The sequence below is a fragment of the Triticum aestivum genome, chromosome 7A (genome assembly GCF_018294505.1).
Source record: "Triticum aestivum cultivar Chinese Spring chromosome 7A, IWGSC CS RefSeq v2.1, whole genome shotgun sequence".
Taxonomy (NCBI): Eukaryota; Viridiplantae; Streptophyta; class Magnoliopsida; order Poales; family Poaceae; genus Triticum; species Triticum aestivum.
This window is the reverse complement of record NC_057812.1, coordinates 22,319,433-22,336,044: the sequence shown is the minus strand read 5'-3', so window position 1 is coordinate 22,336,044 and position 16,612 is coordinate 22,319,433.

Here is a 16,612-nt window from a genome sequence, read left to right as displayed (position 1 = left end):
AGGCTTCCAATATATCAATCTTTATGTCTCGACCATTTCAAGACTTCTCGTCATGTTCGTGATCACATCCGGGACTCCGGACAACCTTCGGTACATCAAAACACAAAAACCCTAATTACGATCGTCACCGAACTTTAAGCGTGCGGACCCTACGGGTTCGAGAACTATGTAGACATGACCGAGACATGTCTCCGGTCAATAACCAATAGCAGAACCTGGATGCTCATATTGGCTCCTACATATTCTACAAAGATCTTTATCGGTCAGACCGCATAACAACATACGTCGTTCCTTTTGTCATCGGTATGTTCCTTGCCCGAGATTCGATCGTCGGTATCTCAATACCAAGTTCAATCTCATTACCGGCAAGTCTCTTTACTCGTTCCGTAATACATCATCCCGCAACTAACTTATTAGTTGCAATGCTTGCAAGGCTTGAGTGATGTGCATTACCGAGAGGGCCCAGAGATACCTCTCCGACAATCGGAGTGACAAATCTTAATCTCGAAATACGCCAACCCAACAAATACCTTCGGAGACACCTGTAGAGCACCTTTATAATCACCCAGTTATGTTGTGACGTTTGATAGCACACAAAGTGTTCCTCCGATAAATGGGAGTTGCATAATCTCATAGTCATAGGAACTGAAAGTGCGTTATATCGACTAGAGGGGGGTGAATAGGCGATTTTTATGAAAGTCTTCAGAACATGGAAGTTTTGAAGACAAACGATGAAATTAAACCTATTACCATGCAGCGGAAGGTAGACTACACTAGGCAAACCATAGTCAAGTATTCAAAGAAGTGAAAGCACAAAGACTAATAGTAGCTAGGTAGTAAGGATCATGTAGGAAGATATTGTGAAGCCAAACAGAACACGCAGTCACTCAGTGAAGACAAATGATAGTGCAAACATACAATGACTTCACAAGGAGTAACAGTAAGTAAAGGGAAGTGAAGATGAAACCAGTGACTCGTTGAAGACAATGATTTGTTGGACCAGTTCCAGTTGCTGTGACAATTGTACGTCTGGTTGGTGCGGCTAGGTATTTAAACCTTAGGACACACAGTCCCGGACACCCAGTCCTGAACACGCAGCTCAGGACACCCAGTCCTCACCGTATTCTCCTTGAGCTAAGGTCACATAGACCTCGCCCAATCACTATGGTAAGTCTTCAAGGTAGACTCCCAAACCTTCACAGACTTTGTTCACCGGCAATCCACAATGTCTCTTGGATGCTTAGAACGCGACGCCTAACCGGCTGGAGGATGCACAGTCCTCAAGTGTAATAAGTCTTCAGATCACGCAGACACGAAGACTTAAGTGATGCCCAATTCTCTCTGGCTCTGGTGGTTAGGGCTTTATCCTCGCGAGGAATTCTCTCTCAAAGGCTTCGAGGTGGGTTGCTCTCAAACGACAAAAGCCGTACTTTCAATCTGAGCAGCCAACCGTTTATGGTTGTAGGGGGTGGGCTATTTATAGCCACTTGGCAACCCGACCTGATTTGTCCGAAATGACCCTGGGTCACTAAGGAACTGACACGTGTCCCAACAGTCAGATTTCAAACTCACATGGCAACTTTACTTGGGCTACAAGCAAAGCTGACTTGTCCGACTCTGGACAAGATTCGCTCTCATAGTCTTCACTCGAAGACATAGGTTTTGGTTTAGGCATCACTTCAGTCATTCTGACTGGTTCTCTTGGACCCCACTTAACAGTACGGTGGTTCCTATGACTCAACACAAAAGAAAAAGAACTACGAAAGATCTAAGTCTTCGAACTCCATAGGCTTCATATCGTGCCTTCTCTTGTCATAGTCTTCAATGTGAATATCTTCATATACTACCTTTGACTTCAATGTCTTCATACATTTTTAGGGGTCATCTCTGGTAGTAAAACCGAATTAATGAGGGACTTCTACCTGTGTTATCCTGCAATTCTCACAAACACATTAGTCCCTCAACTAGGTTTGTCGTCAATACTCCAAAACCAACTAGGGGTGGCACTAGATGCACTTACAATCTCCCCCTTTTTGGTGATTGATGACAAACTAGTTGAAGTTTTCAACGGGGAATATAATCTATGAAATTGTAAAGAATAAGGAATTGTCTTCATAAGTTGCAAGGGCTCCCCCTGAAGATGTGCATATGAGTTAATTTGCTTTTGGAATGCAAATGCACATGGCAGGTTGTACTTGTGGAGATCCACTTCAACTTGTGATGACAATCCACTATGCATGTGAAAGTATATGAAGATAATGACATGCATAATGGAAAATGGACGTCTGCAGAATGAGCTAAGTGCGGAATTTATCATCGCACATGCGGAATTTATCTTCGCAAAACAAGGTGGCAAATAAGTAGCAGACAACCATCTAGTTTAAGTGTTACAACTCATAAGAACCAAATGTAGCAAAAAAAAGAGTTGTAAGCACGAAGCAAAATATAGAGCACCCGACCATATGGACCCGCTTGAAGACTATCAACTCATATGCTTCTCCCCCTTTTGTCAGTAATGAACAAAAAGGTTTGAAGACATAGAGCCTCTACTTGTTCCCATGAGGAGTAGGTGAAGTAGCAGGGTTGTTGGTGTTGTTTGGCGGTGCAGAAGAGCTTGGAGGTGCTGAAGGAGGTGGCGATGAAATAGCATCGTCTTCTTCCTCAATAATTCTGGCAGTCACTGTGGCAGCAGAGGAAGAGAACTCAGAGTCTTCAAGTGATGGAGTTCCTAGCAGCACAACCCTTCGAGGAGGTGTGGAGTCAAACTTGAATCTCTCAGTGAAGCCATCCTCTTGAAGATCAGCTTCAGAACACATCATCGAGAGCCCTTTCCATGTGCGGCGACAGGTTTCATGGGCAATGAAAGCATTCTTGGTGGCAAGATTTCGAGTGCGATTAACATCCACCAAGAGGCTTTTCATCTGACGCTTCAGCCAGTCATGATGCCTATCCAGTTTCTGATGTAGAGACACAAGAAGCTCTCGGTCATTGAGAACACGAGTGCGCTTCTTGGGTCTTGGAGCAGTGGCACTGTCAGTGGCTTCAGTGGAAGCAGGATGTGATGCACGTGTAGTGCCAGCCAAAGGATACACCCAAGAAACTGCTTCAACTCCTGCAACATTCTGAGTAAAACTCTGATGTTATGCATTCTGAAGACTTAGAGGTTGCTTGGCAGGCTCAGAATATATGGCTTCAGTAGACATGTCCATGTCAGGCAAGAAGATCTGATGGTTGCGGGCTGAGGGCTGATACAAGATGGCGGAGTGTAGCTTGATCAGCTGCATGACCCAAGGGGCGTAGAACTTCAAACCAAACAGATCCATGGCTGATGCAGCAAGTTGGCGTATGAAGAAGTCCTGTGCATTGAAGCATTTGCCATGAAGTATATAGAAGACCAAAGTCTTCATTGCACCCTGAAGCTTGGCATTTGGAGAGTGCCCTTTGATAGGCCAGAGAGTTCGCCTGATGATGTGATAGATGGTTCTGGGCAGGTACTCAAGGTCTTCAATGAAGAACTCTGTGGGATAAGTAGCATCTTGGGGCAATGGCTTCATCATGCTGAGCATTTGACTCATATCAGGTTCTGGCCGCTGAAAGATGCTCTCAATAGTTTCAGCATGCAGCTGACAACCTTGCTCGAAGAGATCGCCAAGAGTGGGCAAGCCAGTGAGCTCAATGATGTCAAATGCATTGGCTTCGTGATGAACGTTGCCAGTCATCCACTCCAGAACCCAAGTCTTCGGATCTCTGATGTACCCTTTGATGTGAAGTGTGGCATAGAATTGTAGCAGCAGCTCTTCATCAGTAACAAACTGCAGCAGACCCACTTGCTTGAAGCAATCCAACGCTTCTTCTAGACAGGGCAGACCAGCTATAGCTTCAACGGCTTGTGTGGGAAGATGCGACCTTGGTTGTAAAGAATGCAAGAGTAATAGCTTCGTTGAGGATAGCTCTAGAATCGATCAGATGATATCCTTTCCCTTGAGTAGGGATTCCTGGAGCTATTGAAGAACGTGTTGTCTGCCCTGAAGCCATTGGTGATGAAGGAGCCAGGTGCTGATGCAGGACCTGGAAACCTTGGCAGTCTTGGGATTGCCTTCTGGACCTGAGGCCTGTGCTCAACATGATAGTTGAATTGGGGACCGACAGCAGACTCAGGAACAGAAGTGACGGGATCAGTGGCTTCGCTGTCTTCTGAAGCTTTTGCTGGGGAGGGCTCCACATTAGCTTCATTGCTGGTTGTGGCAGCCTCAAGATTTTCATCCTCCACTTAACTAGCTGGAGGGTCGGTCACAGGCACGTTCTCCTGGAGAACTGCTTCTTGGTGGAACAGGATATTTAGCTCACACCGTAACTTGCAAAACCTCTTCTCATCCAAGGGCTTGGTGAAGATATCTGCCAATTGCCCTTCAGTGTTGACGTGTATGATATCAATGTCTTCCTTCACAACATGATCTCTGAGAAAGTGAGACGAATTTCAATGTGCTTTGTCTTCAAGTGCTGAACTGGGTTGTTGGCAATCTTGATGGCGCTTTCATTGTCGCAGTAAAGTGGCACTTGCTTCAGATGAATGCCATAGTCCTTGAGTGTTTGCTTCATCCACAAAAGCTGAGCGCAGCAAGATCCAGTGGCAATGTATTCAGATTCAGCAGTGGAGAGAGGTACACAGTTCTGCTTCTTTGAAGACCAACGTACAAGTGATCGTCCCAGAAAGTCACATGTGCCTGATGTAGGCTTGCGATCAACTTTGTGACTAGCATAATCAACATCCGAGAATCCAACCAGATCAAACTCTGAGCCCTTTGGATACCATAATCCTAGAGTTGGGGTGTGAGCCAAATATCGAAGAATTCGCTTCATAGATAAGTGATGCGACTCCTTTGGTGCCGCTTGAAATCGAGCACACATGCAACCACTAAGCATAATATCTGGCCTAGATGCACATAGATAAAGTAAAGAACCAATCATGGAGCGGTATACCTTTTGATCGAACTCTTTACCATTGTCGTCAGGACCCAGATGATGTTTGGCTGGCATTGGTGTTGTGAAGCCTTTGCAGTCTTGCATACCAAACTTCTTCAGGCAATCTTTGAGATACTTCTCTTGAGATATGAAGATGCCATTGCGTTGTTGTCATATTTGAAGACCAAGGAAGAACTTCAGCTCCCCCATCATGGACATCTGATATTGCTCTTGCATCATATATCCAAACTCTTCATTGTACTTCTGATTGGTGCAGCCGAAGATAATGTCATCCACATATATTTGGCACACAAACAGTTCACCATCATATGTCTTCGTGAAAAGAGTGGGATCTAGGGAACCAGGTATGAAGCCTTTGCTCTTCAGGAAGTATTTGAGTGTGTCATACCAGGCCCGAGGGGCTTGTTTGAGGCCATACAGTGCCTTGTTGAGCTTGTATACCATGTCAGGATGTTTTGGATTTTCAAAGCCAGGCGGTTGTGCAACATACACTTCTTCTTCAATCTTGCCATTGAGAAAGGCACTCTTCACATCCATTTGATATAGAAGTATGTTATGATGAGTTGCATAGGCCAGCAGTATGCGTATGGCTTCAAGTCTAGCCACAGGAGCAAATGTTTCATCGAAGTCAATGCCTTCCACTTGAGTAAACCCTTGAGCAACGAGGCGAGCTTTGTTTCTGATAACTTGACCATGCTCATCTTGCTTGTTGCGGTATATCCATTTGGTGCCTATTATATTGTGCTTCCGTGGATCAGGACGCTTAACCAGTTCCCATACATTATTCAGCTCAAACAGTTGAAGCTCTTCTTACATAGCTTGAATCCATTCAGGTTCCATCAAGGCTTCTTCAACTTTCTTGAGTTCTGATATTGATACGAATGCGAAGTGCCCACAGAAATTTGCTAGCTGAGTTTCCCTTGAACGAGTGAGTGGACCAGGTGCATTGATGCTATCAATTATTCTTTCAATCTGCACTTCATTGGCAACACGAGGATGTACAGGGCGAAGACTTTGCTCTTGCTGTTCATTGTCGTTGTTGGAAGGAATGTCTTCAGGCTGAGCATTGTCTTCATGTTGACCAGGTGCTGAAATGATAAGTTCTTCTTCAGGATGAGCTTCAGAAGGTATAATTTCTCCAGTTCCCATTAGCTTGATTGATTCACTGGTTGAAACTTCATCTAGCACATTTGGCAGCTGCTCTCTTTGTGAACCGTTGGTCTCATCGAACCGCACATCCACTGTTTCAACCACTTTGTAATGAAAGAGATTGAAGAATCTGTAGGAGTGCGAATCCTTTCCATATCCAAGCATAAAACCCTCATGTGCTTTTGGTGCAAATTTTGAGGTGTGATGTGGGTCCTTGATCCAGCACCTTGCGCCAAATACTCTGAAGTAACTGACATTTGGCTTTTTGCCAGTAAGGAGCTCATAAGATGTCTTGTTCAGTAGCTTGTGAAGATAAACACGATTGATTGTATGGCATGCAGTATCAATGGCTTCGGGCCAGAATTTTCTTGGGGTCTTGTATTCATCTAGCATCGTTCTGGCCATCTCAATTAGTGTTCTGTTCTTGCGTTCGACGACGCCATTCTGCTATGGCGTGTACGGGGCTGAGAATTCATGTGTGATCCCCAAGGTATCAAGATATGTATCAAGGCCAGTGTTCTTGAATTTAGTGCCATTGTCACTTCTGATGTGCTTTATCTTGGCGCCAAAATTGTTCATAGCTCGATTGGCGAAGCGTCTGAAGACATCCTGCACTTCAGTCTTGTAAAGGATTATGTGCACCCAAGTATATCTAGAATAATCATCAACAATAACGAAGCCATAGAGGCAAGCAGTAGTAGTTAGAGTTGAGTAATGAGTGGGACCGAAAAGATCCATGTGAAGCAGTTCGAAAGGTCGAGTAGTAGTCATGATTGTCTTCGAGGGATGTTTGGCCCTCGTCATCTTCCCTGCTTCACAGGCACCGCATAAGTGGTCTTTCTTGAACTTGACGCCCTCGATGCCTATGACATGCTTCTTCTTCACAAGGGTGTGGAGGTTCCTCATGCCAGCATGTGCAAGCCTCCGATGCCAGAGCCAGCATCCTGAAGCCTTCGCTAGAAGACATACTGCAAGCTGTGGCCCTGCTGAGAAATCTACCACGTACAAATCATCTTTTCGATACCCTTCAAACACTAGAGACTTGTCAAATTCCATTAGTACAAGGCAACGATATTTTCCAAACATTACGATCATGTTCAAATCGCAAAGCATTGAGACAGACATTAAGTTGAAGCCAAGAGATTCAACAAGCATGACTTTATCCATGTGTTGATCCCTTGAGATTGCAACTCTACCTAGACCCAATACCTTACTTGTACCAGTGTCAGCAAGTGTGATGTGGCTCTTGTCTGATGGACATAAGGTTGAGTCCATAAGAAGACTTCTTTTGCCAGTCATGTGATTTGTGCACCCACTATCAATAATCCATTCTGAAGACGCTGGTGTCGTACCCTACAGTGCAGTTAGGGGGATAGGCTTCACCAAGAGCATTGTGAAGCAAAAACATTTGACGAACCAGTGGGTTATGAAAGCTTAGATCCAGGTTAGGACTAATAGGAAGAGTAGCAAGCGATTCAGGTACAAGTACATAGTAAGACCATTTGGGCATTTGATCTTGCGCCCTACAAGATGTTTAAGGTCCCCAGCAATAGCGTCAGACGATTTTGATTTTCTGCTGGAGGCCTTTCCCTACAAAAGAGAGTTAAGCTTTCTTAGCCACCCACATCTTCAAGGGTGGCTTAGAAGCAATAAGTCTAAGTGCAGCATCTGAGAATTTTGGCTTTGAAGCCTTAGCAAACAGTCTTGCAAGCGGACAATAGTACTCATAAGAATAAGAAGAATAGTTCTTGGTCTTATGAACATGGCGGTTTGATGAACCGCTCTCATATTCATATGCCTGAGTATGGTTTCCCTGCAAAACATTTGCGGTAGTGCGACTCAGGTGAGTCCTCTGTCTGTATGAAGCCTTTGGACCATATGAAGCCTTTGATCTGAGGTTTGTCTTCTTCACGTGAGGTGTCATGATGACATTCACAGGAAGACTCTCCAGACACCTTTTCGGAACCCAGATCTTCTTCCTAGGCGGTCCATTCCTGCAGTTAGTACCAATGTACCTGGCAAACACTTCACCATTCTGATTCTTAAACAGTATATAGTTTGCATCAAAGGATTCATCAATGATAATGGGGTTAGCACAAGTGAAGCCAGATAGATTGGATGGATCTGCTGAAGGTTCCTTTGCAGCAACCCACATGGTTTTGGGGTACTGCTCAGGTTTCCAGTAAGATCCATCTGCATTCATTTTCCTTATGAATCCTACACCCTCTTTCCTAGGGTTTCGGTTCAGAATCTGCTTTTTCAGGACATCACATAGCGTCTGATATTGGGGAACGTAGCAATAATTCAAAATTTTCCTACGTGTCACCAAGATCTATCTATGGAGTCATCTAGCAACGAGGGAGGAGTGGATCTACATACCCTTGTAGATCGCGCACGGAAGCGTTCAAGAGAACGGGGTTGATGGAGTCGTACTCGTCGTGATCCAAATCATCGATGATCCTAGCGCCGAACGGACGGCACCTCCGCGTTCAACACACGTACGGAGCAGCAATGTCTCCTCCTTCTTGATCCAGCAAGGGGGAAGGAGAGGTTGCTGGAGATCCAACAACACGACGGTGTGGTGGTGGAAGTAGCGGGATTCCAACAGGGCTTCGCTAAGCGCTGCGGAGGAGGGAGATGTGTCATGGGAGGGAGAGGGAGGCGCCAAGGCTTAGGTATGGTTGCCCTCCCTTCCCCCCACTATATATAGGGCCAAGGGAGAGGGGGAGGGTGCAGCCTTGCCCCTTCCTCCAAGGAAGGGTGCGGCCAAGGGGGGAGGAGTCCATCCTCCTCAAGGCACCTCGGAGGTGCCTTCCCCCTTTAGGACTCTCCCCTCCTCTTGTCCCTTTGGCACATGGGCCTCTAGGGGCTGGTGCCCTTGGCCCATGTAGGCCAAGGCGCACCCCCTACAGCCCATGTGCCCCCCGGGGCAGGTGGCCCCACCCGGTGGACCCCCGGGACCCTTCCGGTGGTCCCGGTACAATACCGATGACCCCGAAACTTGTCCCGATGGCCGAAATAGCACTTCCTATATATAATTCTTTACCTTCGGACCATTCCGGAACTCCTCGTGACGTCCGGGATCTCATCCGAGACTCCGAACAACTTTCGGGTTACCGCATACTAATATCTCTATAACCCTAGCGTCACCGAACCTTAAGTGTGTAGACCCTACGGGTTCGGGAGACATGCAGACATGACCGAGATGACTCTCCGGTAAATAACCAACAGCGGGATCTGGATACCCATGTTGGCTCCCACATGTTCCACGATGATCTCATCGGATGAACCACGATGTCAAGGACTTAATCAATCCCGTATACAATTCCCTTTGTCTAGCAGTACGATACTTGCCCGAGATTCGATCATCAGTATCCCGATACCTTGTTCAATCTCGTTACCGGCAAGTCTCTTTACTCGTTCTGTAACACATCATCCCGTGATCAACTCCTTGATCACATTGTGCACATTATGATGATGTCCTACCGAGTGGGCCCAGAGATACCTCTCCGTTTACACGGAGTGACAAATCCCAGTCTCGATTCGTGCCAACCCAACAGACACTTTCGGAGATACCTGTAGTGTACCTTTATAGCCACCCAGTTATGTTGTGACGTTTGGCACACCCAAAGCACTCCTACGGTATTCGGGAGTTGCACAATCTCATGGTCTAAGGAAATGATACTTGACATTAGAAAAGCTTTAGCATACGAACTACATGATCTTGTGCTAGGCTTAGAATTGGGTCTTGTCCATCACATCATTCTCCTAATGATGTGATCCCGTTATCAATGACATCCAATGTCCATGGTTAGGAAACCGTAACCATCTATTGATCAACGAGCTAGTCAACTAGAGGCTTACTAGGGACATGGTGTTGTCTATGTATCCACACATGTATCTGAGTTTCCTATCAATACAATTCTAGCATGGATAATAAACGATTATCATGAACAAGGAAATATAATAATAACTAATTTATTATTGCCTCTAGGGCATATTTCCAACAGTCTCCCACTTGCACTAGAGTCAATAATCTAGTTCACATTGCCATGTGATTAACACTCACAGGTCACATCGCCATGCGACCAACATCCAAAGAGTTTACTAGTGTCGCTAAACTAGTTCACATCATCATGTGATTAAGACTCAATGAGTTCTGGGGTTTTATCATGTTATGCTTGTGAGAGATGTTATAGTCAACGGGTCTGAATCTTTCAGATCCGTGTGTACTTCGCAAATCTCTATGTCATCTTGTAGATGCAACTACTACGCTACATTTGGAGCTATTCCAAATAACTGTTCTACTATATGAATCCAGTCTACTACTCAGAATAATCTGGATTAGTGTCAAAGTTTGCATCGGCGTAACCCTTTACGACGAACTCTTTTACCACCTCCATAATCGAGAAAATATAGTCCACTAGTTACTAAGGATAACTTTGACCGATGTCTTGTGATCCATTCTTGAATCACTCTTGTACCCCTTGACTGACTCATGGCAAGGCACATTTCAGGTGCGGTACACAGCATAGCATACTGTAGGGCCTATGTCTTAAGCATAGGGGACGACCTTCGTCCTTTCTCTCTATTCTACCGTGGTCGAGCTTTAAGTCTTAACTTCATACCTTACAACTCAGGCAAGAACTCCTTCTTTGACTGATCCATCTTGAACACCTTCAAGATCATGTCAAGGTATGTGCTCATTTGAAAGTACCATTAAGCGTTTTGATCTATCCTTATAGATCTTGATGCTCAATGTTCAAGTAGCTTAATCCAGGATTTCCATTGAAAAATAGTTTCCAAATAACCCTATATGCTTTCCAGAAATTCTACGTCATTTCTGATCAACAATATGTCAACAACATATATTCATCAGAAATTCTATAGTTCTCCCACTCACTTCTTTGGAAATACAAGTTTCTCATAAACTTTGTATACACCCAAAATCTTTGATCATCTCATCAAAGCATACATTCCAACTCCGAGATGCTTACTCCAGTCCCTAGAAGGATTGCTGAAGCTTTGCATACTTATTAGCATCTTTCAGGATTGACAAAACCTTCCGGTTGTATCACATACAACCTTTCCTCAAGAAAATCGTCGAGGAAACAATGTTTTGACATCCTATCTGCAAGATTTCATAAATAATGCAGTAATCGCTAATATAATTCCAACAGACTCTTAGCATCGCTACGAGTGAGAAAGTCTCATCGCAGTCAACTCCTTGAACTTGTCAGAAAACATCTTAACGACAAGTCGAGCTTTCTTAATGGTGACATTTACCATCATTGTCCGTCTTCCTTTTAAAATCCATATGTACCTAACAGCCTTACGACCATCAAGTAGTTCTGTCAAAGTCTACACTTTGTTTCCATACATGGATCCTCTCTCGGATTTTATGGCCTCGAGCCATTTATCGGAATCCGGGCCCACCATTGCTTCTCCATAGCTCGTAGGTTCATTGTTGTCTAGCAACATGACTTCCAAGACAGGATCACGTACCATTCTGAAGTAGTACTCATCCTTGTCATCCTATGAGGTTTGGTAGTGACTTGATCTGAAGTTTCATGATCACTATCATAAGCTTCCACTTCAATTGGTGTAGGTGCCACAGGAACAACTTCCTGTGCCCTGCCACACACTAGTTGAAGAGACGGTTCAATAACCTCATCAAGTCTCCACCATCCTCCCACTCAATTCTTTCGAGAGAAACTTTTCCTCGAGAAAGGACCCGATTCAAGAAACAATCTCTATTGCTTTCGGATCTGAATTAGGAGGTATACCCAACTGTTTTGGGTGTCCTATGAAGATGTATTTATCCGCTTTGGGTTCGAGCTTATCATCCTGAAACTTTTTCACATAAGCGTCGCAGCCCAAACTTTTAAGAAATGACAGATTAGGTTTCTCTAAACCACAGTTCATACGGTGTCATCTCATCGGAATTACGTGGTGCCCTATTTAAAGTGAATGCGGTTGTCTCTAATGCCTAACCCATAAACTATCATGGTAATTCGATAAGAGACATCATGGTATGCATCATATCCAATAGGGTGCAGTTATGATGTACGGACACACCATCACACCATGGTGTTCCTGGCTGTATAGGTTGTGAAACAATTTCCACAATGTCTTAATTCTGTGCCAAACTCGTAATTCAGATATTCATCTCTATGATCATATCATAGATATTTTATCCTCTTGCCACGACGATCTTTCAACTTCACCCTAAAATTACTTGAACCTTTCAATAATTCAGACTCGTGATTCATCAAGTAAATATACTCAACATCTACTCAAATCATCTGTGAAGTAAGAACATAACGATATCCACTACATGCCTCAGCACTCATTGGACTGCACACATCAAAATGTATTACTTCCAACAAGTTGCTTTCTAGTTCCATTTTACTGAAAATGAGCCTTTCAGTCATCTTGCCCATGTGGTATGATTTGCATGTCTCAAGTGATTCAAAATCAAGTGAGTCCAAACGGTCCATTTGCATGGAGTTTCTTCATGCATATACACCAACAGACATGGTTCGCATGTCTCAAACCTTTCAAAAACGAGTGAGCCCAAAGATCCATCAACATGGAGCTTCTTCATGCGTTTTATACCGATATGACTTAAGTGGCAGTGCCACAAGTAGGTGGTACTATCATTACTATCTTATATCTTTCGACATGAACATGTGTATCACTACGATCGAGATTCAATAAACCATTCATTTTAGGTGTAAGACCATTGAAGGTATTATTCAAATAAACAGAGTAACCATTATTCTCCTTAAATGAATAACCGTACTGCGATAGACGTAATCCAATCATGTCTATGCTCAACGCAAACACCAAATAACAATTATTTAGGTTTAACCCCAATCTTGATGGTAGAGGGAGCGTGCGATGCTTGATCACATCAAGCTTGGAAAAACTTCCAACACATATTGCCAGCTCACCTTTAGCTAGTCTCCGTTTACTCCGCAGCCTTTTATTTCGAGTTTACTAACATTTAGCAACCGAACCGGTATCTAATACCATGGTGCTACTAGGAGTACTAGTAAAGTACACATTAACACAATGTATATCCAATATACTTCTATCGACCTTGCCAGCCTTCTCATCTACCAAGTATCTAGGGTAATTCTGCTCCAGTGGCTGTTCCCCTTATTATAGAAGCACTTAGTCTCGTGTTTGGGTTCAACCTTGGGTTTCTTCACTAGAGCAGCAGCTGATTTGCCGTTTCATGAAGTATCCCTTCTTGCCCTTGCCCTTCTTGAAACTAGTGGTTTCACCAACCATCAACAATTGCTGCTCCTTCTTGATTTCTACTTTTGTGGTGTCAAACATCGCGAATGTCTCAAGGATCATCATATATGTCCCTGATATATCATAGTTCATCACGAAGCTCTAGCAGCTTGGTGGTAATGACTTCGGAGAAACATCACTATCTCATCTGGAAGATCAACTCCCACTCGATTCAAGCGATTGTTGTACTCAGACAATCTGAGCACAAGCTCAACAATTGAGCTTTTCTCCCTTAGTTTGCAGGCTAAGAAAATCGTCGGAGGTCTTATACCTCTTGAAGTGGGCACGAGCCTGAAATCCCAATTTCAGCCCTCGAAACATCTCATATGTTTCACGATGTTTCAAATCGTCTTCGGTGCCTCAACTCTAAACCGTTTAACTGAACTATCACGTAGTTGTGAAAATGTGTATGTCAGATGTTCGCAACATCCACAGACAACGTTCGAGGTTCAGCACACCGAGCGGTGCATTAAGGACATAAGCCTTCTATGAAGCAATGAGGACAATCCTCAGTTTACGGACCTAGCCTGCATAATTGCTACTATCAACTTTCAACTAAATTTTCTCTAGGAACATATCTAAACAGTAGAACTGAAGCGCGAGCTACGACATAATTTGCGAAGACCTTTTGACTATGTTCAGGATAATTAAGTTCATCTTGTGAACTCCCACTCAGATAGACATCCCTCTAGTCATCTAAGTGATTACATGATCCGAGTCAACTAGGCCGTGTCCGATCATCACGTGAGACGGTCCAGTCAACATCGGTGAACATCTTCATGTTGATCGTATCTTCTAAATGACTCATGCTCGACCTTTCGGTCTTCTATGTTCCGAGGCCATGTCTGTACATGCTAGGCTCGTCAAGTCAACCTAAGTGTTTGCATGTGTAAATCTGTCTTACACCCGTTGTATGTGAACGTCTGAATCAAACACCTGATCATCACGTGGTGCTTTGAAACAACGAACTGTCGCAACGGTGCACAGTTAGGGAAACACTTTCTTGAAATTATTATGAGGGATCATCTTATTTACTACCGCCGTCATTCTAAGCAAATAAGATGTATAAACATGATAAACATCACATGCAATCAAATAGTGACATGATATGGCCAATATCATATTGCTCCTTTTGATCTCCATCTTCGGGGCTCCATGATCATCATCGTCACCGGCATGACACCATGATCTCCATCATCATGATCTCCATCATCGTGTCTTCATGAAGTTGTCTCGCCAACTATTACTTCTACTTCTACAGCTAACGGTTAGCAATAAAGTAAAGTAATTACATGACATTTATGTTGACACGCAGGTCATAAATAAATAAAGACAACTCCTATGGCTCCTGCCGGTTGTCATACTCATCGACATGCAAGCCGTGATTCCTATTACAAGACCATGATCAATCTCATACATCACATATATCATTCATCACATCCTTTGGCCATATCACATCACATAGCATACCCCGCAAAAACAAGTTAGACGTCCTCTAATTGTTGTTTGCATGTTTTACGTGGCTGCTATGGGTTTCTAGCAAGAACGTTTCTTACCTACGCAAGAACCACAACGTGATATGCCAATTGCTATTTACCCTTCATAAGGACCCTCTTCATCGAATCCGATCCGACTAAAGTGGGAGAGACAGACACCCGCTAGCCACCTTATGCAACTAGTGCATGTCAGTCGGTGGAACTAGTCTCACGTAAGAGTACGTGTAAGGTCGGTCCAGGCCGCTTCATCCCACGATGCCGCTGAATCAAGATAAGACTAGTAACGGCAAGCATATTGAACAAAATCAACGCCCACAACTACTTTGTGTTCTACTCGTGCATAGAAACTACGCATAGACCTAGCTCATGATGCCACTGTTGGGGAACGTAGCAATAATTCAAAATTTTCCTATGTGTCACCAAGATCTATCTATGGAGTCATCTAGCAACGAGGGAGGAGTGGATCTACATACCCTTGTAGATCGCGCACGGAAGCGTTCAAGAGAACGGGGTTGATGGAGTCGTACTCGTCGTGATCCAAATCACCGATGATCCTAGCGCCGAACGGACGGCACCTCCGCGTTCAACACACGTACGGAGCAGCGACGTCTCCTCCTTCTTGATCCAGCAAGGGGGGAGGAGAGGTTGATGGAGATCCAACAACACGACGGCGTGGTGGTGGAAGTAGCGGGATTCCAACAGGGCTTCGCCAAGCGCTGGGGAGGAGGGAGATGTGTCATGGGAGGGAGAGGGAGGCGCCAAGGCTTAGGTATGGTTGCCCTCCCTTCCCCCCACTATATATAGGGCCAAGGGAGAGGGGGAGGGTGCAGCCTTGCCCCTTCCTCCAAGGAAGGGTGCGGCCAAGGGGGGGAGGAGTCCATCCTCCCCAAGGCACCTCGGAGGTGTCTTCCCCCTTTAGGACTCTCCCCTCCTCTTGTCCCTTTGGCGCATGGGCCTCTAGGGGCTGGTGCCCTTGGCCCATGTAGGACAAGACGCACCCCCTACAGCCCATGTGGCCCCCCGGGCAGGTGGCCCCACCCGGTGGACCCCCGGGACCCTTCCAGTGGTCCTGGTACAATACCGGTGACCCCGAAACTTGTCCCGATGGCCGAAATAGCACTTCCTATATATAATTCTTTACCTCCGGACCATTCTGGAACTCCTCGTGACGTCCGGGATCTCATCCGGGACTCTGAACAACTTTCGGGTTACTGCATACTAATATCTCTATAACCCTAGCGTCACCGAACCTTAAGTGTGTAGACCCTACGGGTTCGGGAGACATGCAGACATGACCGAGATGACTTTCCGGTCAATAACCAACAGCGGGATCTGGATACCCATGTTGGCTCCCACATGTTCCACGACGATCTCATCGGATGAACCACGATGTCAAGGACTTAATCAATCCCGTATACATTTCCCTTTGTCTAGCGGTACGATACTTGCCCGAGATTCGATCATCGGTATCCCGATACCTTGGTCAATCTCGTTACCGGCAAGTCTCTTTACTCGTTCCGTAACACATCATCCCGTGATCAACTCCTTGATCACATTGTGCACATTATGATGATGTCCTACCGAGTGGGCCCAGAGATACCTCTCCGTTTACACGGAGTGACAAATCCCAGTCTCGATTCGTGCCAACCCAACAGACACTCTCGGAGATACCTGTAGCG